This window comes from Lissotriton vulgaris, chromosome 1_2 (genome assembly GCF_964263255.1).
Source record: "Lissotriton vulgaris chromosome 1_2, aLisVul1.2, whole genome shotgun sequence".
NCBI lineage: Eukaryota > Metazoa > Chordata > Amphibia > Caudata > Salamandridae > Lissotriton > Lissotriton vulgaris.
The window spans coordinates 342,560,194-342,584,966 of record NC_141686.1 but is presented as its reverse complement, the minus strand read 5'-3'; the positions used below and the strand labels follow the sequence as shown (position 1 = coordinate 342,584,966).

Genomic DNA, 24,773 nt, shown 5'->3' with positions numbered 1-24,773 from the left:
TGTGACTCTTTTTCCTAGAACAAACATATTATTTCCCTGAATTGTAACTGTTCACTTCTCCATATTATATCAATGCAGCTTTTTCAAGAAATATTTTCTTCATGTAATTTTCAATGTTTTTTCTATTTTGCAGAACAACAATCACATCTAGAAAATATGAATGGGAAAGAAAGCCATAAAGGTTCCGGAGGCAAGATGAATTTTACTCAAAATATCGACTTAAAAAAACAGCGCAGAATGCAAATGAGGGAGAGACGCTTTGCTTGTAATGTGTGTGACAAAGGATTTATCAATGAGACACTTCTTGTGAGACACAAAAAAGGACACACCAGCCTCAGGCCATATCCCTGCGAAACGTGTAAAAAGTGTTTCACTCAAAAGGCAACTTTTTTACAGCATCAAAGAACACACACTGGAGAGAGGCCTCATCACTGCACAGAGTGTTCCACACGCTTTGCTGATAGGAGCTCCCTTGTACGACATCAAAGAACTCACACAGGAGAGAGGCCTCATCACTGTACAGTGTGTTCCAAGCACTTTTCTCAGAAGGCAACCCTTGTACGGCATCAACGCGTACACACAGGAGAGAGGCCTTTTCACTGTACTGTATGTGCCAAGAGCTTCACTCGAAAGAAAATTCTTCTTCAGCATCAACGCATACACACAGGAGAAAAGCCTTATCACTGCACCATGTGTGAGAAGAGCTTCAGTCAAAAGGCAAAACTACTACAGCACCAAAGAAAACACACAGGGGAGAAACCTTTTCACTGCACTGTGTGTTCCAAAACCTTTTCTTGTAAGGCAAACCTTGAACTGCATCGAAGAACTCACACAGGAGAGCGGCCTTATCACTGCACTCTGTGTTCAAAGCGCTTTTCTCAAAAGTCGACCCTTGTACAACATCAAAGCGTACACACAGGAGAGAGGCCTCATCATTGCACTGTGTGTTCCAAGCGCTTTGCTGATAGGAGCTCCCTTGTACGGCATCAAAGAACACACACAGGATAGAAGCTTTATCACTGCACTGAGTGTTCAAAGCGCTTTTCTCATAAGGCGAACCTTGTACGGCATCAAAACGTGCACACATGAGAGAAGCCTTTTCACTGCACTGTATGCGAGAGGAGCTTAAATCAAAAGTTAAGTCTCGTAACACCAAACACACAGGAGAGAAACCTTATCACTGCAAAGTGTCTTCCAAGCGCTTTTCTTAGAAAGAAAGGCCATGTATGGCATCAAAGTGCACACACAGGAAAGAGACCTTATCACTGCACAGTGTGTGGGAAGAGCTTTACTGGTAAGGCACATCTTCTACGGCTCCGAAGTTTACACTCCATTGAGAGGCCTCATCGCTGCACTGGGTGTGAGAAGAGCTTTACTCGAAAGTCACATATGCAACGGCACCAAATAATACACACTAAACTGAACCCTATCACTGCACAGTTTATGCCAGGAACTTCACTCAAAATGAACGTTTCTACAACGCCAATAAATACAAACTAGATCCATTTTCACTGTAACAATCTTATGTCCTGCTTACCCCAAAGTAAGTTTTACTGGAATGTTGTAACTTAGCGAGGGCTTCTAGTCATAAATTCCTAGTGGCCAGTGTTCCCTGTAGGGTACGTGCATTTAGTGTAATAACCCTGAGTGTGCAAACTCCGTTGCGAAGCGCATACACTTCATACATCACTGAGGCACCATTTGCAGCTCTTGCTTTTAAAAAGCGAGCAGCGTGGAAAAAAAGATCTCTTGCGTGAAGGAGCACAGAGAGCAGATCTTGGGCCTAGCAACAAAGCACCGTGGAAGAGGGGAGAACGAGCAGCATGCCTCTTAAACTGCAGTGTATCGGATTGCCGAGGCTCACAAGTTGTGCAGCATGTTTCTTCTTCGCATGCTGTTTGCTGCACTAGTTTCTGAGAGAGGCTGTAGGGCTTTACAGGCAGCAGTGGCTGTCCGGGCATGATCCGCGCCTTGCAGATTAATTGATTTTAAAAGTCCATGCACTAATTAGCATTGTTCGGTATTTAAGGGCACGATGTACGGCATACTGATGTTTAAGTCCCAGATAAAAGTGTTCAAAAGGCAATCACTCCGTGCATAATGGTATGCCTATGCTAAATTTATTTCGAGAAGTAATTTCGGACCCTGCCGCAAGCATGCCAAGTCATATGTGCCCCCAGTGAGGCAGCATCATTCAGATGAGTCATTTTCCCGGCCTAGACCTGGGCTCTGTAATTGCAGCTCTGGTCACCTGTGAAGCGTGATTGCGAGCAGCCATACAAGAATGTAAGGCGATATGATCGGTAACCAATCACATCCTTGTGTTATTTCTTTATAAATGTGCTGAGTGTTTCTCACTGCGAGTTGTTTCTTTTGTACCAACCGAATATAGGATTCATTACCACCTCGCTCACGCCATTACATGAGGGCACAGCCGCAACGCTCTCAGGCCGTCTTACAAAACACACACTAAACTACTACTTACACGTCACAACAACTTTTAGCTCACAGCTAGGGGTCTCAGCACAGACCCCTATTCACAGATGCCAAAGTCCCTACTCGCCTCTCAGAACGGACTTGCGTCCATCTTCAGCCCAGGTGCTGCTCGCTCTTTGTGGTGCGTGATTACCGTTGGAGCTGCAGAAAGAAACGTGGGCTCTTTTCCCTTCCTATCATACCTTTTATCACATATGTTTGAGAGTTAGTAGTTGAACTGTGGTTATTGCAGATGTATGTAGACCTCTTTTCCTCAATAAATCCTGCTGTATCTTGCATTACAATGGGTTCGAGTCAGCATTCTGTGCATTTAAGATCCCCTCCTTTAGGGCTCACATTTATTTTTGTGTCGCTCAGTAAGCTCTACAGCGCTCAGGCTTCGGTAGTGAAGAGTGCTTCTCTATGAGTCGCAATTTGGAAATCGGAATTCCTAATGTATGAAAGCAACTCTTTTGAGTTTCATTAGCGATTGCTAGCGAGATTCAAATAGACCTACCTCATGCATATTAGTGAGATAGGTCGCAATTTGAAACCCATTAGGAATCACAACCATCACAGAGATGGCAGCCTGCTGAGGTCAGCAGATCGCCATGTCTATGATTGGGTTTTAATAAAGCAGTCTGTTTATTTATTTTTAATGCAGCCCGTTTTCCGTAAAGGATAATGGGATGCATTTAAAAAGAAAAAAAATACGCTTTTTCATTTATTTTTTTAAGCGTAGACAGTGGGGTCCGTGGGACAGCCGCCGCTCTTAAAAATATTTGTTATCCATTTTTCAAAGCACCCCTACCTATTTGCAAATGGGTTACCACCTCCTTCAAGGAGTCAGTAAATTTTGACCTTGATTCAGTCGCATTCAGATTCAGTAATTGGAAGAAATGCCGTAAACACGCCCCTTTTAAATACCAACTCGCAAACACTAATTGCGAGTATGTAGCGTGTTACCGAATCACAATTTGTATTTTGTACATTTGTTAAAGCATTTTTGTGGTTGGACGTTTCCGACTGCAAAAATGCTTTGTACAAGTGGCCCCTAATAATTTACTCCCCCAGCAGGAGAACTAGCCAATAGGGCACTAAACTAATGGTGCAGCGCCAGCTTTGCACGTGTGCAGCAACAGCGGTGGCATGAGCACCGGCACTATAGGTTTTTTAAAAACAAATGAATCACTGCAAGCATTCATTTATTTGTGCTCCTCATGAATGAAGATGTCTCTTTCAGTCTTAGGCTTGGAGATAATATTTTGTTTGAAGTCCATGTTCGTGTTTTCCCAGCGGACGGCAGATGCTCCTGCTGTTCTTGGTCCATTCATCACACACTCCTGCTGGTGCTTGGTGACTCTTCATGCTTCTGTGCGCTTTACCATTGTTTCAGCAGGTGCAGTGGCACCGGGCCCAGGACTGTGAGGGGTCCATTGACCCTGTATATTGCTGTATATTAGCAGCCCAACAACAGTCAAATAGGTGATTTTCTTTGCTTGCACCTGAGCTCATGGCATCCTGGTCTTTCCACAAATATGCATAAACACGAGCAGGACGTTCCTGCTAGCGCTGATGGAGGGCTGTACGCATTGGAAGGAGAGTCGATCTCTCAGGACCATGCTCAGATAAAATGATCATTATTACGAGTCACTGCACTGCCGACGCCTGAGCAGCAGGAACCCTTCGTCTACCTCTTCTTGGTTCATGTGGGACTTCATTCTGCCTAAAATAAGGTTCCCGTATGTTTCATTTAACAACACAGTTTGCTTCCTAAATGCAACGGCAAAGTTAGATTTTAGTGGGATGAACAGCGCATAGGATTATACCTGCAAGCGTTTAGGAAATACAAAACAGACACACACACGGATCAACCCTTTTAAGAATATCCACACCGTATGTCCATTATACTCCAATCCACAGGTTGTTTGGATTCCCCATCATAGGGAGGGGACGCCTTCACAAAAGAAGGGTCGAGGATGTGTTGCATCTTAAAAGGCTTCAAACCTGTGCTCTGCATGCTGCAGATGTCCGCAGTGGATGCCTTAACCATCTGTGCTACCTTACATGCTTACTAAGACACAAGAACAATGGTGTGTGTATGTCAATTGTAACTGAGGATCAACAAACGATTTGGTTTAGAGCATCACCTAAACCTTTTTGTTTCGTAGCTACAAGCACTTTCTTTCTGTAGCACTTTGCACTTTGCATTTCATGTTCACTGTGCTGCGGCTCACCATTACCAGTCCACCGAAAACAAAATGCAATTGAGAATTGGTTGCAGGTTGCAGGCTCCACTCATCCTCCACCGTTCCACAAGCAGGTAGTTTGGATCTTCCATTTATTTAAGGCAATTCCTGAAATATCAGAAATAGCTGTATAGTCCAGAAAAATCTTTCACACTCTCAGGAGCTTCCTTTCTTTACTTGCCTAACTCCCTCTCTGCTGTTTTTTTTTTAATTCTGTTTTTATTAACATTTTAAAGATCACACGTGCTTATTTGACCACCTCGTAGTCCCACTGCACAACATAGTTCTTGTATGATACAGAAAGTAGTACAAAGCATTCAGTGGTAAGTGGCGCTCTTCAGTATACCTTTCTGCTGCTGACAGTCATTCGTTGGACCTCTCCCCACACATCTGCAACACAGGACCTGTTGTCCGTACATTCTTCAACTGCATACATTTGTTCGTCCTTTGCAGGGGTCTGGTGTTACCGCAGCCCCATTCCATAGCCCACCACGCTGCAACCTGCAATCCTCTTTTAGTATCCTGTGTCCAGCATCGCCCCTCTGCGTGCCCTTCCTCCTCGGCATTTTTGCCTTTGTCCACTAAGTATGCCTTATAAAGGGCCCAGTAGTCCCTAGGACGGTTCTGTGTAGACTGAAGCTCATTAAAAGTGTCCAACTACTCATTACAGTATGCCATGTCCGAGTGCCGATCCCCCAATTTTGGAGCAGGGCCCCTTGCCCAGGGCATCGCTACTCTGCGCTTAGCTAATAGTAGTCCAATAACTACTAGCTTCCTGACCGATTTCCCTAGGTCCTTATCGTACCCCAATAAAGCTCGCATTGGTTCCATCTGTATAGTGAGGCTGTTCTAGCCATCAATGCCTGGGAAACTCCCTCCCAGAATTGAAGTATCGCTGGACAGTACCAAGCAGCATGTATAAACCCTTCTTCCTGCTCACTGCATCGCAGGCAGTTTGCAGATTCCCGTAGGCCATATCGGTACAATCGAGAGCCAGGTGCACCGCTCCAGTTTAACATGCAGTAATACAAGAGGGTGCCCCTTGTTTATCTCACAAGCTCCACCTTGCATGTGATGTAGTTTTCAGTAGATCCAAGACTCCAATTTGGCGGGTTGGAGCCTCGAAAGTTTCTGTGGGAGTGTGTGGGGGTGTGCGGTGTCTCACTCCAAACACTGATTAGGCAGATCGTGTGGGCCATGAATCCAGTAGTAGGCGAAGGAGCTTTGCACCACTTTATAGTACAATTCTAGGTCTGGCGCATTAAGACCCCCCATGTCATAAGGTAGAGTGAGGACCTCCCACCGAACCTTTGGCTGCTTTCCCGCCCATGCTAATTTTGTCAGAAAGCTGCATAATGTCGCAAAAATCGCTTTAGGCAGGAGAATATGTATGTTCAGAAACAGAAATCTAGGGAGGACTACCATTTCCATAAGAGCTATGCGCCCAATGAGAGAGAATGGTAGTTTGACCCAGCGGTTCACATCTTCTTCTAACATTTGTATTGCCTTACCATAGTTCTCAAGTATGACTATTGCTGGATCTGTATGAATCTGTATTCCCAAATACCGTACTGCTTCTGTCGTCTATCGTAAGGGGAAATCCAATACTGGTGGCGTCGTGGATGGGGTAAGTGGAAAACGGATGGACTTATCCCAGTTAACCTTTAGCCCTGAAAGACCCCCAAATCGTACCACTTCTCTTAACATAGGCGTAAGATTCTTCCCTGGTTCCCTAACATACAGCAACATGTTATCAGCGTATGCTGATATGACTAGTCTGTAGCTGGAGGATCGCGGCCCTCTGTGACCATGATATTCTCAGAGCGCGCACGCCAGCAGCTCCACTATGAGAGCGTATAGCAGGGGCGATAGTGGGCAGCCCTAACGGGTGCCTCTTGTAATCGGACTTTGGGACGTGGTTATTGCACCAATACGAATATGTGCCACCGGTTTGTTGTGCAGTGTCCTAACCAATTGTTGAAATACTTCTCCCACTCCAATCCGTCTCAAGGTTGCTCTCATGAATATCCACTCGACTGAGTCAAACGCCTTTTCGGCGTCCAAAAAGACTGCGGCCTCTTCTGTTTGGTGGTCCAGGTGCTGTAGTGCATCCAGCAGCGTCCTAAGATTAGTATTCAGACTCCGACCCGGGACAAATCCCGACTGCTCTGGCCCCACCACCCCTGGTAATATCAACTCCAGTCTATTGTCAAGTACTTAAGCGTACATTTTCGTGTCCGCATTTCATAACGATAAAAGCCCACAGGAGGAGCATGCATTGGGAGGTTTGCCAGGTTTAGGTATTGCAACTTTGAGGGCCTCGTGCATCATATGGGTATTATCCCGGTCTGTACCATTTCTTCATGGAGCGTGACTAAGTGTGGTATCAGGACATCTTGATATGCTTTATAAAGAGCCACAGTTAGGCCATCCATCCCCGGCGCTTTCCCAGGTTGCATACCAGCCAATGCGGCACGGATCTCCTCCGGGTCCAGCGAAGCCATCAGATGCCTCCACGTCATTTTAATGTGCTCCAAATGGTCATTCATGGCTGCCTCATCCGGGATTATTCAAGACCTATATAACTCAGCATAGTATTTGCGAAATCTCTCAGCTATATGGTGCGGCTCATGTAGGGGTTGGTCATCTTCATCTAACTCTTCCAACAGAGTCTTTACCTCTCTCCTAGGGCGCACCAATGCCCCTAGCGTTGTCCCTGCGTGTTACCCTTCTCGGTATGCTCTGGCTGCCGCATACTGTCCCATATGCTGAAACTCCTGGGCTGCTATTTCATTGTCCTCTTCTAGTATAACCTGGATGTACCTTAACATTTGTTTATCTCCCAACCGTTGATGTTCCGTTTCTAGCTCTGATATTCCTTTTTCTAGGAGTGTTCACCTACTCCGGGGGGATTTCAGTACCCCTGAGTGCTTTGATATAACCACCCCGACCCCCGATATAAACTTTGAATGTTTCCCAGACTGCAGCAAATGTATCCACTGAGCCTACATTATCTGAGAAAAACTCACTTATTTGCTGGCTCAATTCCACTTTAAAGGCGGAGTCTAGGAGAGAGTACGGTGGGAATCGCCAAGTAAAGGCAGAGGTCTGGCATTGTCAGAGCTCCAGGGTCAATATCACTGGCAAGTGATACTAATATGTACGGGTCGACAGGTTCACGTTGGGTAACCCTAGGCACTAGGCTCTTAAAGATTAACCAATAATCCATCCTAGTGGGTATGTCATATACGGTGGAATAGTGCATATACCGCCCCCGTATTTAAGCAATGTCTCCATATATCCACCGTTGCCAAACAGTCCATTATATCCGTGATAGTTTTGGCAGCCGCTGCCGGTCTGCGGGTCGGGTCAATTGATCTATCCTTAGCAGGGTCCAGGAAGCAATTAAAATCGCCACCCCCAAATCTGAGGCAGGCCATCGTCCTGGTGCAGGTAGGCGCCTAGTGTGTGGTAAAACTGCGGATCATCATAGTTAGGACCGTAGAGTCCAACCAACAGGACTGCTACGTCTTCCTTAAAACAACGGGCCACCACAAATCTACCGCTTGGGTCAATGCGTACATTTTTTATCGTCACACCTGCCTTATTGTCAGCCCAGATAAGGACCCCTCTAGCACGTGAGGTAAATCCAGATGCAATAAATTGACATGTACTCGTCTCGCCCCCTTTCTCATTGGCTCAAAGTCTGGTTGAACAAGGGTACCGCCCTAATTAGAGAGATCCTAAGGGATTGTATGGCTCTGGACCATGCCCACTACATTCCTTGGTTAAAATACATCCGGGATGGATATAGGACTCTTGGTAGGGCGGATCGCTATAGTGATCCGAATTCAATAAAAAGAAAAGATCTTCTTTGGGCCGACAAGACTTTTTTAAGACAGTGGCTGGTGAACAGGGAAGAGCGTGAGTTAATAAAGCCCAGTGTATGTAAACATATTATTCCAAAGACGGACCCACAATTGAACCGTATCTCCTAGGACTTCCCAAAATGCATGACCGTTTTTTATTAACAAGATTACGTTTTGATTTATTTCACCTTGTCCTTGCCCACCCGCGGGGGAGTAGAAAAGGCGAGACGCTGTTACCATGTGGTTGCGATGGCAAATCCCCTCAGGATATCATTTATTTTTTAATGTTTTGTAGTTATTATGAGGTGCCGAGGGAAATGTTTGTAATCCCCGTTTTAGAACAATCAAACTTTACACAAGTACGCCCTGCTTTTACCTTTTTAGTCATGCTTTCAGGGTCCACTTATGGCACCTTCCTGTTATGTTATGTTATGTTATTTATTTTATATAGCGCAAATCACCACTGGTCTCTAAGCGCTTCTAGAGAAAGAACAGGTCGTTAGCGTAGGAAGGTCTAGTGACTGCAGAGGCGGAGCTTAGACCGATGTCAATGTCTCTCTAAACAGGTAGGTCTTTAGAAGCTTTCTAAAGGAAAGCAGAACCGATTCCTTTCGCAGGTTCTCTGGTAGATCGATCCAGATCTGTCGAAGGAGGACCAAGAACGCTCTGCCCCTCTGGTTTTAAGGTTTTACCTGGAGGAGGCTAGCCTACAGGCCACGGAGGAACGTAGAGCCCGGCCAGGAACGTACTTTTTCAATCAATCTTTTATATATTCCGTGCATTCCCATAAATGGCTTTGTGGGCTATACAAAGACTCTTAAATTGCACACACTGTTCAATGGGCAGCCAGTGCAATTTATGAACTACAGGCCGATTAGCTTAATCGATGCTATGCAGAAAGTAGTTGGCAGGGTCATTGTAAATAGAATGGGTAGGTGGCTAGAGGAGGGGAATATACTGTCCCTCTTCCAGGCAGGCTTCTGCAAGAATGTGTGTACAATGGACCAGGTTTTCAGGTTCTGGGCAATATACTGGAAAACAGTAACCATTACGAAGGGGAGCCTATACCGGGCCTTTATAGACCTTAAAAGCGCCTTTGATTTGGTGCCTCGTGGCAAGCTCTGGAAGGTGTTGTTGTATATGGGGTTCCCGCGATACCTTCTGGAGTTTATAGTTAAACTCCACCAGGATAACTATGCTAGAATCAGATGGGTTAGCCAGGTGCAGTTAACAGGGAGGGTACCTGTGAACAGGGGGGTACACCAGGGCTGCGTGATGGCCCCGACATTGTTCTCCCTCTTCATCAATGGGGTGGTAGACCATTTGAGGGTGGACAATGCCGATGCACCGGTCATGACAGGGGAGAAAACACCTACTATCCTCTTCGCGGACGACACCCTCCTGTTGTCCAAAACCTACTTCCGGGCTGCAGAAATTGCTGGACAGATTTAGCCTGTTCTGCGATGAACGTGGGCTGACCATTAATACAACCAAAACCAAGCTGATGGTGTTGCCCCCTTCAAAAAAAGCAAAGAAAATCCACATCGCCGTCAGCGGGTCGCCTCTTGAGGTGGTGGAGGATTTTGACTACCTGGGAATCAGAATTAATAGTAGAATGAAGTGGGATTCCCATGTGGCCAAGATGCTGCTAAACCTCAAGAGAGTCTCAGGTGCCATTCTAAGGAGTCCGCGCATGTCGGTCAGTAGACCTATAGCTCCGGCTCTTGCCGTATATGAAGGGAGGGCATTGTCCTCTGCAGTTTATGGGTCTGAATTGTGGGGCTGCAAAAACGTAGTCGGACTGGTCAGAGCTGAAAATAAGTTTATAAGGGACTTAGTTTCCCTCCCTATCTCAACTCCGTTGAAGCCCCTTTTCCACGACATGGGCAAACGCTCTATTTTAGATATAGTTCACCTTTGCCCTTTGCTGTTTTGGGCGCGTTTAAGGAGGACCCCGAGCTAGCAAACTATGCCCGGGCGATGGATGAATTGATTATCTTGAATAGTGCGAATAAAATACAAATTGAGGCAAATGGCTATGAAGTTGTGATTGGCTGAATTTTGGATCTCACAATCCCCTCCCTCACAGCAAGTACTCTTGAAAATCTATTGGGAGTGGGTTCACACAGAGGAACAAAAGAGTACAAAATGGGGAGCCCTAACCACACAATATTTTGAACATAAGCCTAGCAGAAGGTTTGAACCATTCCTAGATTTCATCCAAATACCAAGAGACAGATCAATTTTTCTAAAAATGAGGTATGGGACACTACCCCTTAATAAATTCACTGAGGGATGGAAAGGATCGCGGGTCTCATACGGTACTTGTCCAAGCTGTCCGTGCAAGACGGAATCTTTACCAGACTTTCTGTTTGGTTGTAAAGCATACAGGAGGGCGAGATTGAGATGGTTGAAACCAGTTTGCAGGGAGTTGGGGGTTAGAGATTTCAGGGTCGCCCTCCGCATCCTTTCAACTGACACAACATCTTTGTTTGTTGTATGCGGAGTTGCAAAATATCTATCAAGCACCTGGCTTACTCGCACTGGGTTGCTAAACACCATCTAAGTATAGACCCTGTATGCACTGAAACCCCACACGTATCCTACTGCTGTTGCACTTTAGTATTGCTATTAGATTCTTTTTTTATAATGTAAATAGTATTTTATTTTTTTTAACTTATGAACTGGATATTTTATTATATATATGCCTTTTTCTTTTTTTAACTGAATATTTGTACTTTTATGATATGACAATATTGAATAAAGTATTAAAAGAAAAGCAATTTATGAAGTAATGGAGTGGCTCGCGTTCTCCCAGGGAGTCTAAAAATGAGCCTGGCTGCATCATTTTGTACAAATTGCAATCTTCTCAAGAACTTCTGGGGAATGACCAATGAGACAGTGGCGGAAACAATTGATTGTAATACAGAAGTAGAGAGGAGAGGAACAAGCCTCCGCAGTTGCCTAAGTAAGCCCCTGCAGGTGCCTACAACGGAAGAAACCTGACAGGACGGAGACAAATCAGAGTCCATTTTCAGTCCCAGGCTTTTTACTACTGGCACTGGGGTTGGGACCACCCCTAATTCTGGGGGCCCACAAAGATCTCACCTAGGGCTATTATGAGCTAGAATAATAAGCACCTTGGTTGTATCCGGGTTGACTTTCAAGGAATGGCTGCCATCCAGTTAACAGTAAACCTAAGTAGATTTTTTACTGACTCTTGAACCTGGCTGGTGTTGTCAAGCCGGACCAGGAGTTGGGTGTCATCGGCATAGTTTAAGACCTGGCAGTCTCTGCGTGTGAGAGCCTCCACCAAGGGCTGCAAGTAGGTATTAAAGAGGAGTGGGGACAATGCAGAACCCTGGGGGACTCCACAGGTCAGGGAGCCCAAGGTCGACAACTGCTCACCCATTTGAACTCTCTGGGTGCGGTCAGTCAGGAAGGATCGTAGCCATTGAAGTGCTTGCCCCTTTATGCCCAGATTCGACAAACGGGTCAGCAGAATGTTATGGCTTACCGTGTCGATTGCTGCTGACAGATCTAATAAAATCAGAGCACTCGGCTGGTTCTTATCGGCCCTAACTCTAAGCTCGACCAGGACGGACACCATCACCAGCTCTGTACTAAGGTGTGCTCTGAAGTTCGCCTGCCTAGTGTGGAGCAATTGGTGGTCCTCTAAATATTTTGCAAGTGTTTTCAGGACATGTTTGTTACATTTTGCATAATACTTTCATGCAATAGGGTTATCATTTAGTTAATGTTCTGATTCCATCAGACCATCTTGGTGGAATGTTTAACTCCTGAGTATTCAGTTGCAGTGGTTCTCTGGAGTTGTTCAGTGCTTGTTGCTGTGCTGCTTTTAATTATATACAATAAACTTATTTAATTTAAATCTGGAGAGAGCATTTCTCTCAACAGAAAGATGCAGCACAGAGGGGTTGTGCTCTTGAAAAAAAGAGAACTGCAATTTTTTGGATTTACAGAACGAAGAAGAAAGTTGTACATTTTTATTTAATTAGGACTTTTATGGTGAAGCAATTTAAATAGAACCTAGCGGAATACATTTGGAATAACTTTAACTCGAGGATTATAAGAAAAAGGAAACATAAAAACGACAGAATAAACAGAATAAGACGTGATATTTGTTTTAAGAGGAAACACAACCTTAAAAAAAAGAGGAATATACTACGAGAGGAAACCTAGTTCAAGTTAAGGTACTGTGGCATACAATATTATTTTATGGATAAATACTGTAGGAAGATGGAATCTGACTATACGGTTACCCCAACTTTTTTCCTGGTGCTTTGCTGGTTTTCAAATTAGTTGGCCTGGGACCCTGCTAATCAGGGCCACAGACGATCTGCTTTCTCTATAAAATGGACTCCATGTACTTTAGATGCATACCAGATTGTTTACTGTGTCACCCTTGTGAGCCCCTGTATAGTGTACCATAGGTACCCAGGGCATAGGTGTACCCTAGGCCTACCAGGAGCTGCAGCATGTATTGTGCCACCCCTGGTTTGCCTTCCAAACTGACACCACATGTCTGTTCACACAGCCTGGGTATGGTGGTGTAATCACTCCCTACTTAGATATAGTATACTTATATCTACCTTTACATATAGACACATATGCACCTATAAGCCACTCCTAAGGTAGGCTTCGACAATCCTGGAGGCATAGTGCTTGGTTTTATGTGAGAGGGTGCTCTGGCATGAGCTGAGCTCCTCTGCAGCTTTCGGAACCATCTCCTTATAGCTATTCTATGATATAGCCATACCATATACTCTTAAGTGCATTATAATCCTCTCGTTTAATGCTAACTTTGGTTTGGCTTTATCAAAACATGTCTTGTAAGGTGTCAAACACTTTGGAATACTACCCCCTTCCCCTCCGCCACCAATTCTGGTGGCGGGGGTAGCATTCCACCCTTCTAGATGGAAAAGACATGTATGTTATTGCTTTACCCGGTTAAAGTTAAACAGAGCCTCCGCATCACAAAATGGATGCTGCTGCCACAGACACAAGTCTGACCTCCTGCTGCTGGAAAAAATTCTGGCAGGGGAGGCGTGGACAATAGGTTTCCTGTCCAGGGTGGTGCTGGCACCTCTCCAGACAGGGGTTTTGTGTATTGGGGCAGGGAGGGCTGCATTCAGTGAATGCATCTAGACACTGCCTGGGGCACCCAAGGTGGTCCATGCATAGCCCGGTTCAAACCAGTTGCTGGGGCACTCAAGCCCCAGCTCTGATGCGAAACTGGACAAAGGGAAAGGGGTGTAACCACCCCCTTCTCAGGTCCACCCATAGTAGGGACCTAGGCAGGTAATCCAGCCCCCGTCCTTAGTATAAGTATAGGAGCTGTGTCTCCAGGATTTTAGATTATCCTGGAACGAAACTTTGATACAGAACTCTTGGACCTTCGACATTCTATTCTGACTAGAAGACATCTCCCTTGTGGTCAAGGAGTGACCACCCTGTTCAAACAGGCACCATCAGCAACTTTGCCAGTCTGCAGTTTCTAGGCTCCTGCTGGAACCCGACGACTCTGCGACTCAAGAACTGGACTTCCAGACTTCTCTGGCCCTGACCCACATCCACAGTAAAGCTGAGACCCGTGGCGGACACGAGAGACATGGGACCGGACATCTTGGACATCCTGCATTTTGCTAACTGCACTCCTTTCCTGAAGCCTCAGTAAGTTGTGCATTGGGGTACGAGAAGCCCCAGCCCGAGCATCATTTGCACCGAAGCCCAGGCCCCCACACACCGTGAATGTCCTGTGGGCCCCACCTTCACATTTGTGCTTGACGTGTCTTCCCGGCTGCTTGCCCGTTGGCTAGTGAGCCCCCCGAAGATGCCATTTAAAACTACTTTGCTTTCCTGGTGGCTCCAGGCTTGCTCCAGCTTCCCTCAAAAAGAGAAGTGCCACAGACCTTGCTGGTCTGCAACAGAGCCAATCTTGACATCATGTGTGTGTTGCGGTTTCCAAGGCTTGTTGGGTCCAATCCGGATACTGACACCGCAGTCATCTAGATCCATTGTGAGACAGCTCGAATCCAGCTCCTGGTCATCGTCAATGCCTCCTGGACCTCGTGGCTGAAGAGACATGCTCACCATCTTCACCTGCAAAGCACCCGACATCGCCTGGTTCCTTCCTGGTCACTGGCTAGTGACCCAGACTCTGTCCCCTCTGCTTTCAGGTTCTTCACATCTCCGATCCACCCTTGGATCCATCCGGACACTTTTCCTCTGGTCGACTGCAGCACTTCTTTGCAGCTCTCCATAGGAAAAGGACGACGAAACCCGACACGAAAAGACACCTATGCACCCGGCTTCCCTGGGTGAGGTAACTCGAGTTCCCCAGTGCTCCTGTGGGTATTGACTCTTCAAGTGTCCTAGTTTAAAAGGGTTCCATCCAAGTCCATCCGGAAGTGTCCTTAATCTTTAACTTTGTAACTATTACGAACACCATAGAAAGTCAAGGGGAACCCGCGCCTTTGTTTAGACACTGCACGCGGCTCCCGTGGGTCTCCTACTTCCTAACAACTGGTCGTTTAGTGTAGCCCCAGTGATTCTACAGGCCCTAGGCCTGCTTTCTAAGTCTCACGTGGTTCTTATACCACTTTCTTAGTATATGGTTAGTGAGGCCCCTAGGGCATAACATATACTGTGCAACTTATTGTGTATTAACTGTGTGACTTGTATTGTATTTTAACCTCTGACCTCATAAAGAGTGCAGAGGGGTTGTGTTTAGATTAAATACATATATATTTGATATATACCTTGTGTGGTGTTCTTTCATTTGGTATTCAAGGGATTTTATATAGTAAAACAACTTGCTTAACTCGCCTACTAAAGTCTTAGCCTGAAGACTGCTGGTTCATGCTACCACTAGGATAGCTTTCTATAAGGTTGACTTTACAACCATCACCAATAAGGGTCGATTAGACTGGTGCAAGGTGCCCACTAGAACTAGTGGACATCATATGCCAGGCTAACTTCTCACATTGGTGTGCAGCGGTTGGGATAAGAGCTTGCAATTTGTTTTACCAAATAATCTTGTAATATCATCTGAAAGATCATAGCAAGGTACCTGTAGGTACATATAAATCAAGTCTTAGATATACATAAGTTCCACTGAACCTAGTTGTTGTAGGTGGTAAGGGCCTAGCACACCCTGACTACAACTCCTGGAGAGGTTCTAGTAGGAAACCATTTAGTGTAGGTAAGTGCACACACCACACCTCACTAGAACATGTCCTTGGAAGCAGGGCCTAGATGGCCTCTGCCAGAAGACAACCCAAGGCTGCCTTCTAAATATTACACATTTACTTTTCATGAACTGAGAAGTCTGTGTTCAGTCAGAAGACTGAGACATGGACAGAGTCCAACCTTTAACCACCTGTTAGACATCTTAGTGGCCTATATTGTAGAGAATGCATCAGACACAGATAACCAGGGTAGCAGAGAGGGGGGACATCCATCCACAGAAGAGAATACTGGAGATGATCCAGCACAATCTGATGAGGAGGAGGTTGCTGGTCAGGAAGAGGATGATCACCCTGTCCTGTGCAACCCAGAACTATCTGGAAGTGGAGAGGGCCATGGGAGGCTCCCCTCCACTCACCCCAGTAGGCCTAACATGAGAAACAGAAGGCTCTGAGCATTCTGATTCTTCAGTAGGGTCTGATGCCTCTGCTCTGAGGAGGATGACTTCCCCTGAGAGGAGAGAGCACAAAGCTAGAATGAAAGAGGTCAAGCTGAGGATCAAGAGGCAAGACGTTGCCCTTGCAAAAGAGACCCTGGCTCTTGAGAGAGAAAGCAAGTTGAGTGGGCTAGAGCCCACTGGTGGCAGCATAATTCCTAAAGATAGGGAACGGTCTCATGATCATAGAAACCTGAACAAGATTGTCCCTCCCTCTCAGGTTGGGGATGACATTCACAAATGGATAATTGCTCTGGAGAGGGCTTGCAAAGTACAGCAGGTACCAAAAAGTCAGTGAGCAGCAATCTTGTGGCTCTCCTTTTCAGAAAAAGGTAGAGATAAGCTCTTGACAGTTAATGACCAGGATGCTGACAATTACCATGTCCTGAAGAGTGCTCTGATTGATGGGTTTGGCCTAACCACTGAGCAGTACAGGTTTCTTTTCAGGGATACCCAGAAGACACAGACTCAGGACTGGACTGATTTTGTAGATTGTGCTACTAAGGCTCTAGAGGGCTGGTTACTGGGCAGCAAAGTAAGTGACTTTACAGGATAGTATAATTTGATTATGAGGGAGCACATCCTTATTAATTGTCAACACCAGCTTCTACACCAGCACCTGGTGGGCTCTGATCTGACCTCTCCTCAAGAATTGGGAAAGAAGGCAGACAAATGGGTCAGAACCAGGTCATGTGAGTCACCCCTATGGTAGGCCCAAGGGCAGGGTGCATTGTAAGTATAAGGTAGGACAAGCCCTGATGTGTGTGGCATGTCCTAATAGTGAATTACGGCAATTTTCGTTTTTCACTATTGTAAGGCTACCTGTTCTCATAGGCCAGAATGTGCTGCTGGAATTATTAGACTCTATAATTCCAGCAGGCTCAGGGAGCATGGTAGAAAGTCAAGTCTAGTATGCCTGAACTTAGAATAATTAAATACTTCTTTAATATTGTTTATTTTAATATCCTGTGTTTGCAAATGCTACTTTTAGAAAGGTAGCATTTGCTTGCCTGACCATTTCAGCCCGCCTCTGCTAGGATGTGTATCTGCTGTCTGGTTTCTGTGAGTGACAGGGCTGGGGAATTCCAGGAGACAGTCTGGGCTGCCAGGTGGTGAATAGAGGGATTACCCTCAGGATGGGTGGGAGGAGTGCTCCTTGACTCTGAATAGGGCTGTGCTCTACCACCACAATGCTGGCTCCACCTCCTGCGGAGCGTCTTCAAAACAAAGTGCTCCAAAACTGGGTTGAACCAGGCTCAGGCCCCCTGGCCTGCAAGAACAAAGGATTTTGAGTATAAAGGTAGGAGCCCTGCTCCTAAACATTAGATCCTGTTTTGACCACGAAGAACCTCTCCCCGACTAGAAGGACCCGGAAAAGCAGAAGGAGGAAGACTGACCCTGACCTGGGGGACTGGCATGCAGTGGGTGCCTTGCTGAGGAAAGGAGAGGAAAAGACCAGAAAGGACTTTGCAGAATTTGTGCCTGAAACAATCTCCAAGGGCTTGGGAACGAGTTTGCCCCCTAAACAGTGTCCCAGGATCATTGGACTCTACATTGCCTTCCCTGATGAGTTGCTGAGACCTGCCTGATCTCCTCGTGCCGCTGGGGCCCCAACTGAAGTTTGCCTCGATCCATCCTTTGCAGCCCGTGCCTGGCCGCTACCGCCTCGAGCCGCACCGCTCTCCCCTGAGCCGCGCCCCGCTCCGCTGGGCCGCCCGCACCCTGCCCCCCTCATCCCTCTGAGCCGCTCTTGGCCGCCCCCGCCGCTGGAAATAGCCTAGAGCCTTTGCGAGGCGAAGCAACGCCCGTACGCTTGAAGCGTACCGGCCACCTCCCGCCCCGCTCCGGCCTGCTGAGAGATCACCCGCATTGTCCAGCCGCAACCCGAACGGAAGGTACGGTTCATACCTCAGAGGCGTCAGCAACGCACTGAGAGAAAGAGACGCCGGTACACCCCGTACCCGCCGCTAGGTGCCGCCTTTGTACCCGCAACTTCGCACCGGACCCGCCTGTGTCTTCGCCCAGCCCGGTACGGTGCGTACCTGAAACGCGCATCGGACCACCCGCGGTACGATCTCCTCCACAGCACATACTGAAGAAGTACGCATCGCACAGACGCCTCGCTTCCTGAATGCCTACTCTCCAGATCGTCTGCCCCCTCTCCGCAGTCCCGCTCATTCGCCTCGCACCTCGAGGCCCCCTAACCGAGCCGGACTGCCTGAGAGAACCGCAGACCTCATCCCGGGCCTGCCTTCACCTGGGGGCCGCATCTGTACGCCACGGACTCCCGCCTTTCAGGTACAGTGCGACTCAGACCGCAGGGTCCGCATCGTTGAGATATCATTGTCTAAAGGTGCGAACTGATAAAGAAAGGGTCACCCAACTCGTGCAAAGCCCACAGGACCCCCAAGGCCTTCCAAGAACTCTTTTTGATCCAAAGTACTGTGGCCTCATTTTTCTACCGTTATTGTGGTCTTGTGATATACAACTGCATAGCAACTTATTCTTAAATAAAGTATACATATTTTTCTAACTACGCCTGGTGTCCATTTGTGGTGGGTCATTTTTGTTACTGTATGCGGTCATAAATGCTTAACTAAACTAACGCACTGAGGATTAGCCTTTGTCTGCTCGCACCACGCAACCTAAAGGGTGAGCAGGGGTTATTCTTAAGGAGTAAGTCCCTTGCCCTGAATAGAGGAGAGGGTCCCTGTTTGTCACAAGTGCATACCTGTTCCAACCAGAGACCCCCAAATCTAACACCAACACATTGGGCAAGTACAGACAGGAGCCCCATATCAATGACCAGACAGTTGTGGCCTGTAGTGACACAGGGGCCAGTGTCACCATGGTGACCGAGCATCTAGTACCCTCAGAACAACTTACCTGGGTTTAGCTACCAGGTGGTCAATATTGATGGAGTGAAGTCAGATCATGTGCAAAAACAACAGTTGACAGAATGCAAAACAATGTCATACATTCACCCCAGTACAGAGATCTGAGCCTAAATCCATCGTTTTTTTGCACTCCACACCACCCAGTTCAGACATGGCCATATGCAAATCAGCCTTGACACTGTGCCTCATGGGAACAGTCCAGCCCGAACTGCCAAGCCATGTCTTTCCTGGACCGGAATCAAGCATCCTAGGACCGGTTTCTGGCTATCAGCCGTCTTCAGCCAGGATAGCTTGACTCGAGTGGTGTGGAGAGCAAGGGACTCACGTCTGAGCATACTCATCCCACTCAGGGTGACAAATGCAAAAACAACAGTTGATGGACAGAATGCAGAACAATGTCATACATTCACCCCATTACAGAGATGTGGGCCTAAATCCATCGTTTTTTTGCACTCCACAGCACCCTAGTTCAGACATGGCCATATGCAAATCAGCCTTGACCCTGTGCCTCATGGGATTAGTCCAGCCCGAACTGCCAAGCCATGTCTTTCCTGGACCAGAATCAAGCATCCTAGGACCGGTTTCTGGCTATCAGCCATCTTCAGCCAGGATAGCTTCACTCCAGTGGTGTGGAGAGCATGGGACTCACGTCTGAGCATACCCATCCCACTCAGGGTGACAAATGCAAAAACAACAGTTGATGGACAGAATGGAGAACAATGTCATACATTCATCCCAGTACAGAGATCTGGGCCTAAATCCATCGTTTTTTTGCACTCCACACCACCCCAGTTCAGACATGGCCATATGCAAATCAGCCTTGACCCTGTGCCTCATGGGATTAGTCCAGCCCGAACTGCCAAGCCATGTCTTTCCTGGACCAGAATCAAGCATCCTAGGACCGGTTTCTGGCTATCAGCCATCTTCAGCCAGGATAGCTTGACTCCAGTGGTGTGGAAAGCATGGAACTCACGTCTGAGCATACCCATCCCACTCAGGGTGACAAATGCAAAAACAACAGTTGATGGACAGAATGCAGAACAATGTCATACATTCCCCCCAGTACAGAGATCTGGGCCTAAATCCATCGTTTTTTTGCACTCCACACCACCCCAGTTCAGACATGGCCAAATGCAAATCAGCCTTGACCTTGTGCCTCATGGGAACAGTCCAGCCCGAACTGCCAGGCCATGTCTTTCCTGGACCGGAATCAAGCATCCTAGGACCGGTTTCTGGCTATCAGCCGTCTTCAGCCAGGATAGCTTGACTCCAGTGGTGTGGAGAGCATGGAACTCACGTCTGAGCATACCCATCCCACTCAGGGTGACAAGTGCAAAAACAACAGTTGATGGACAAAATGCAGAACAATGTCATACATTCACCCCAGTACAGAGATCTGGGGAGCAAAAAAACAATGGATTTACGCCCAGATCTTTACTGGGGTGAATGTATGACATTGTTCTGCATTCTGTCCATCAACTGTTGTTTTTGCCTGAAGTCAGATCATGCCATGGCAGTAGTAAATCTCAGCTGGGGAGGTGGCACTGGCCCAAAGAGAGTGGCAGTGTCTACAAACTTGCCTGTAGATTGCTTACTGGGCAATGATCTAGAGATCTCAGCCTGGGCTGAGGTAGAGAAACAGGCCCATTCCAAAATGGTAGGCCTTCCTGAAAAGGTTAGTAGGGCTGTGTTGGTCACAGCCCAAACCCAAACAGATTTTTGTGTTATAAATCCTGAAACTATGTATACTCCACACAGACAGAGAGCATAGGGGAGGAAGAAAAGTCTCCCTCCCACCAGACTTTAGGTGAGGGCGAGCCTCCTCAGGGAACTGGCCCTACCCCTTGTGAAGTAACTGCCCCAGAGGTAGTCAGGCCTGGCCTGGCAGAGCCCCTGATGTCAGTGGACCCCTCCAAGGTAGAGCCCAGTCTGGAGCAGGTAACCTGCCCCTCTCTACCCTGCCTCGCCCAGCCAGGCCTGTGGAGGTCAGGGAGGACAGTGGTCCCCAAAGGGCCCGCTGTCCAGAGGACCACCCCCCATCAACAGATTAGGGGCACCCAGTCTAGTAGCCCTAGCCAAGTGAAAATTCCTCAACACTCTGAGGGATCTCCCTTACCCTTGTGTAGGAACATCCCCAAGATGGACTCTGTTGGACACGGGCAAACCTGGGACCCAGTGGTCCCAAACCTGACCTGTCCCTCCAGTAGTCCAGCCAAAGGGACCCAACCTCCAGCTGTAGGTAGCCAAAGGTTGACCCTGAGAGCACAGTGCAACTCAGTCATGGAAAGAAAGGCATACATGGTGGATAGTGATTGGAGGAAGCTGAGCCCAACCTTAGTGGAGCCTCACTTCAGTACTCCATCCCAACACCAGCCTTTTACTTTGCCAAAACACCCCATAGGAAGTAAATCCCAATGGTGGAGACCCTCTGATACCCTTAGGGTGAGGGATTGCTTATTGGACCATAAGACAGGGGGTAACCATGCTAGTGCAGGTACTTCCTTATATGGCCTCTATAGGCTTACCTGGACAAGGATAGCCTTATCTCCTTGGGGTGGGGAGGGAGGGGGGGGGGGGAGGGGTGTTGTGTAGGACGGTGGAATCTGACTATATGGTTACCCCAACCTTCCTTTCCTGGTGTTTTGCTGGTTTTCGACTTAGTTGGACTGGGCCCATGCTAATCAGGGCCCCAGACTATCTGCTTTCTCTATAAAATGGACTCCATGTATTTTAGGTACATACCAGATTGTTTACTGGGTCACCCTTGTGAGCCCCTGTATAGTGTACCATAGGTACCCAGGGCATAGGTGCACCCTAGGCCTACCAGGGGCTGCAGCATGTATTGTGCCACCCCTGGTTTGCCTTCCAAACTGACACCACAGGTCTGTTCACACAGCCTGGGTAAGGTGGTGTAATCACCCCTTACTTATATATAGTATACCTGTATTTACCTTTACATATAGACACATATACACCTATAAGCCACTCCTAAGGTACGCCTCGACAATCCTGGAGGCAGAGTGCTTGGTTTTATGTGAGAGGGTGCTCTGGCATGAGCTGAGCCCCTCTGTAGCTTTCGGAACCATCTCCTTATAGCTGTTCTATGATATAGCCATACCCTATACTCTTAAGTGCATTATAATCCTCGCAGTTAATGCTAACTTTGGTTTGGCTTTATCAAAACATGTCGTGTAAGGTGTCAAACACTTTGGAATACTACCCCCCCCCCTCCCCTGCCAATTCTGGCGGTGGGGGTAGCATTCCATCCTTCTAGAGACATGTATGTTACTGCTTTACCCGGTTAAAGTTAAACAGAGCCCCAGCATCACAAAACGGATGCTGCTGCCACAGACATGAGTCTAACCTCCTGCTGCTGGATGAAACTCCGGCAGGGGAGGCCTGGACAATAGGTTATCTGTCCAAGGAGGTGCTGGCACCTCTCCAGACAGGGGTTTTGTGTATTGGGGCAGGGAGGGCTGCATTCAGTGAATGCATCTAGACACTGCCTGGGGCACCCAAGGTCCTCTATGAATAGCCCAGTTCAAACCAGTTGCTGGGGCTCTCCAGCCCCAGCTCTGGTGTGAAACTGGACAAAGGGAAAGGGGTGTAACCACCCCCTTCTCAGGTCCACCCATAGGAGGGACCTAGGCAGGTAATCCAGCCCCCATTCTTGGTATAAGTATAGGAGCTGTGTCCCCAGGATTTTAGATTATCCGGGAAAGAAACTTTGATACAGAACTCTTGGACCTTCTGTTGTAATTTGGCAGCAATTAGGTTAGCATTAACTGAAGCCATCTTGCTTTTAGCGACTATCTTGTCCGTTTTGCGGAATCCATTTTGTATTCCATTCTATCAGCCATTTTGTTTACCATGTGCTCCCCATCTGCTCTGTCCTACCTTCCTGTTAACTGCTCCTGAAATCTGCCTAGAGACGAGATATATTTAGCCTCTCCTGTTTCGCACATGCTCAGTTGAGCTTACAGCTGTCCCCAACTTGTAACTGTCAGGATTTGTCCACCAGGATTAGCAACTGTTTAGCTCCTCACACTTGTTGACTGTGCATTTTCTGTATGGCCTTATATGTACCTAAATTCAGCATTTGTACTTGTACCACCTTCATTTGAGCCCCTGTGTGGGTATAAAATGACCAAGCTCCTTCCATTCAGTGTGCTACGTCATTCATTGCCGAAGGGTGTTGTGTGACTTTAATTCCACCTCATGAGGTTTAATAAACTCTGTATTTTCTATTCCAGTTTCTGTGCCAACTTCTGTGGTAAATAAATTTACCTAATCGTTTTTACCGTATAATTATTATTTCAAGACAGCTCATTCAAATGAGAGGCAGAGTCCGTGGTATCTGAGTCATACGGGTTTTAATGGAAAAACCTCAAGGTTGGAGATCATGTTCCGTCACCACTAGAGTTCGGGAAGGGACAGTCAACGTTTTATTAGCATTACACATTATATGTAGTAAAGTAACATAATTGAATCCAATACAGTAGGCGTAACAGGTGAGAAAGAGCGAGATAAGAACACATGTGCGTAAGAAGAGGCGTGAAAGAAGGCGTGAAATAGGCGTACACGGAGGCGTGCACTGTACATGTCAGAGAAACGTCATAAGAATCGTCACATGTGGGTGGGTGCATAGAGAAAGTTGCAGAATCAGCAGAAAGTGTGGATGCGCGCGCAGCTAGCATGACGTGACATAGATGTGGAACTGGGGAGAACTTTAACACTAGTAGAGGAGACAGAAGTCTGGGATGTCAGAACGACCTGGACCTATAACTTATCTGGTATCTTATGTTTGGAGAATGTATTATCTAGAGTAAAAGGTCTCTCGGGCAGAGGCTATTCTATACTGAATGCTAGTGCGTGCATATGTGTCTACGTGACTACGTGAAGGGCCATGGGCCTACTATGGCAACGGGAACTGTAAATTACTTGCATGGAGACAGGAATGCTTGCTCTTTGCTCTGCAGCCGGGGAGATGTTTACCTAAATCACTAGACAGGAATGTAATTTCGAGGAGGCTGAACAGATAACTTGAAGGAACCAATGGTGGGGGCCAGTTGCTGGATACTTCCAGGCAGGCCCTCGGCAGGAACTGGATACATGCCTGTAATGAGTGCATTTCTTTGACGGTCTAATTGTTCTGATCTGACCTGTTCTCCTTCTTCTAGTAACTCTTTTTCTTTGGCTTTTTCGGATTCTTCTCTACTTCTCTCTGCTTTTCTAAATTCTTTTTCTGTTCTTCTATGCGATTCTTTACGCCACAATTCTATGGCATCTTTCTGAGATTGTCTAGCTTTCTTTTTCCATAATGCTTCTTCTACTCTCATGATGCACTCGGCATCCCATGTCCCTGAGACAGGCCATCTAAACTTCTCTTCTAAGTGCCTGGTGTAGTCCACCCACAAATCTAAATACAACACAGCGTCTAAGCCGTGCTTGTGGTACATAAAATATCCTGGAGTGTCCCTAGGCGGGACAGGCACTGCTTCTTCGAGTATCCCTTTCCTAGTTCCTATCTGACGTAACTTTGAAAATAACGGCATCTTTACTTTGACTCGAACACAAT

General features: G+C 47.0%; 1 pseudogene; it reads left to right on the top strand.

Moving 5' to 3' along the window:
- Positions 1-237: 237 nt before the first annotated feature.
- On the top strand, positions 238-1,557 carry LOC147736724 (uncharacterized; annotated as a pseudogene).
- The last annotated feature ends 23,216 nt before the right edge of the window (positions 1,558-24,773 follow it).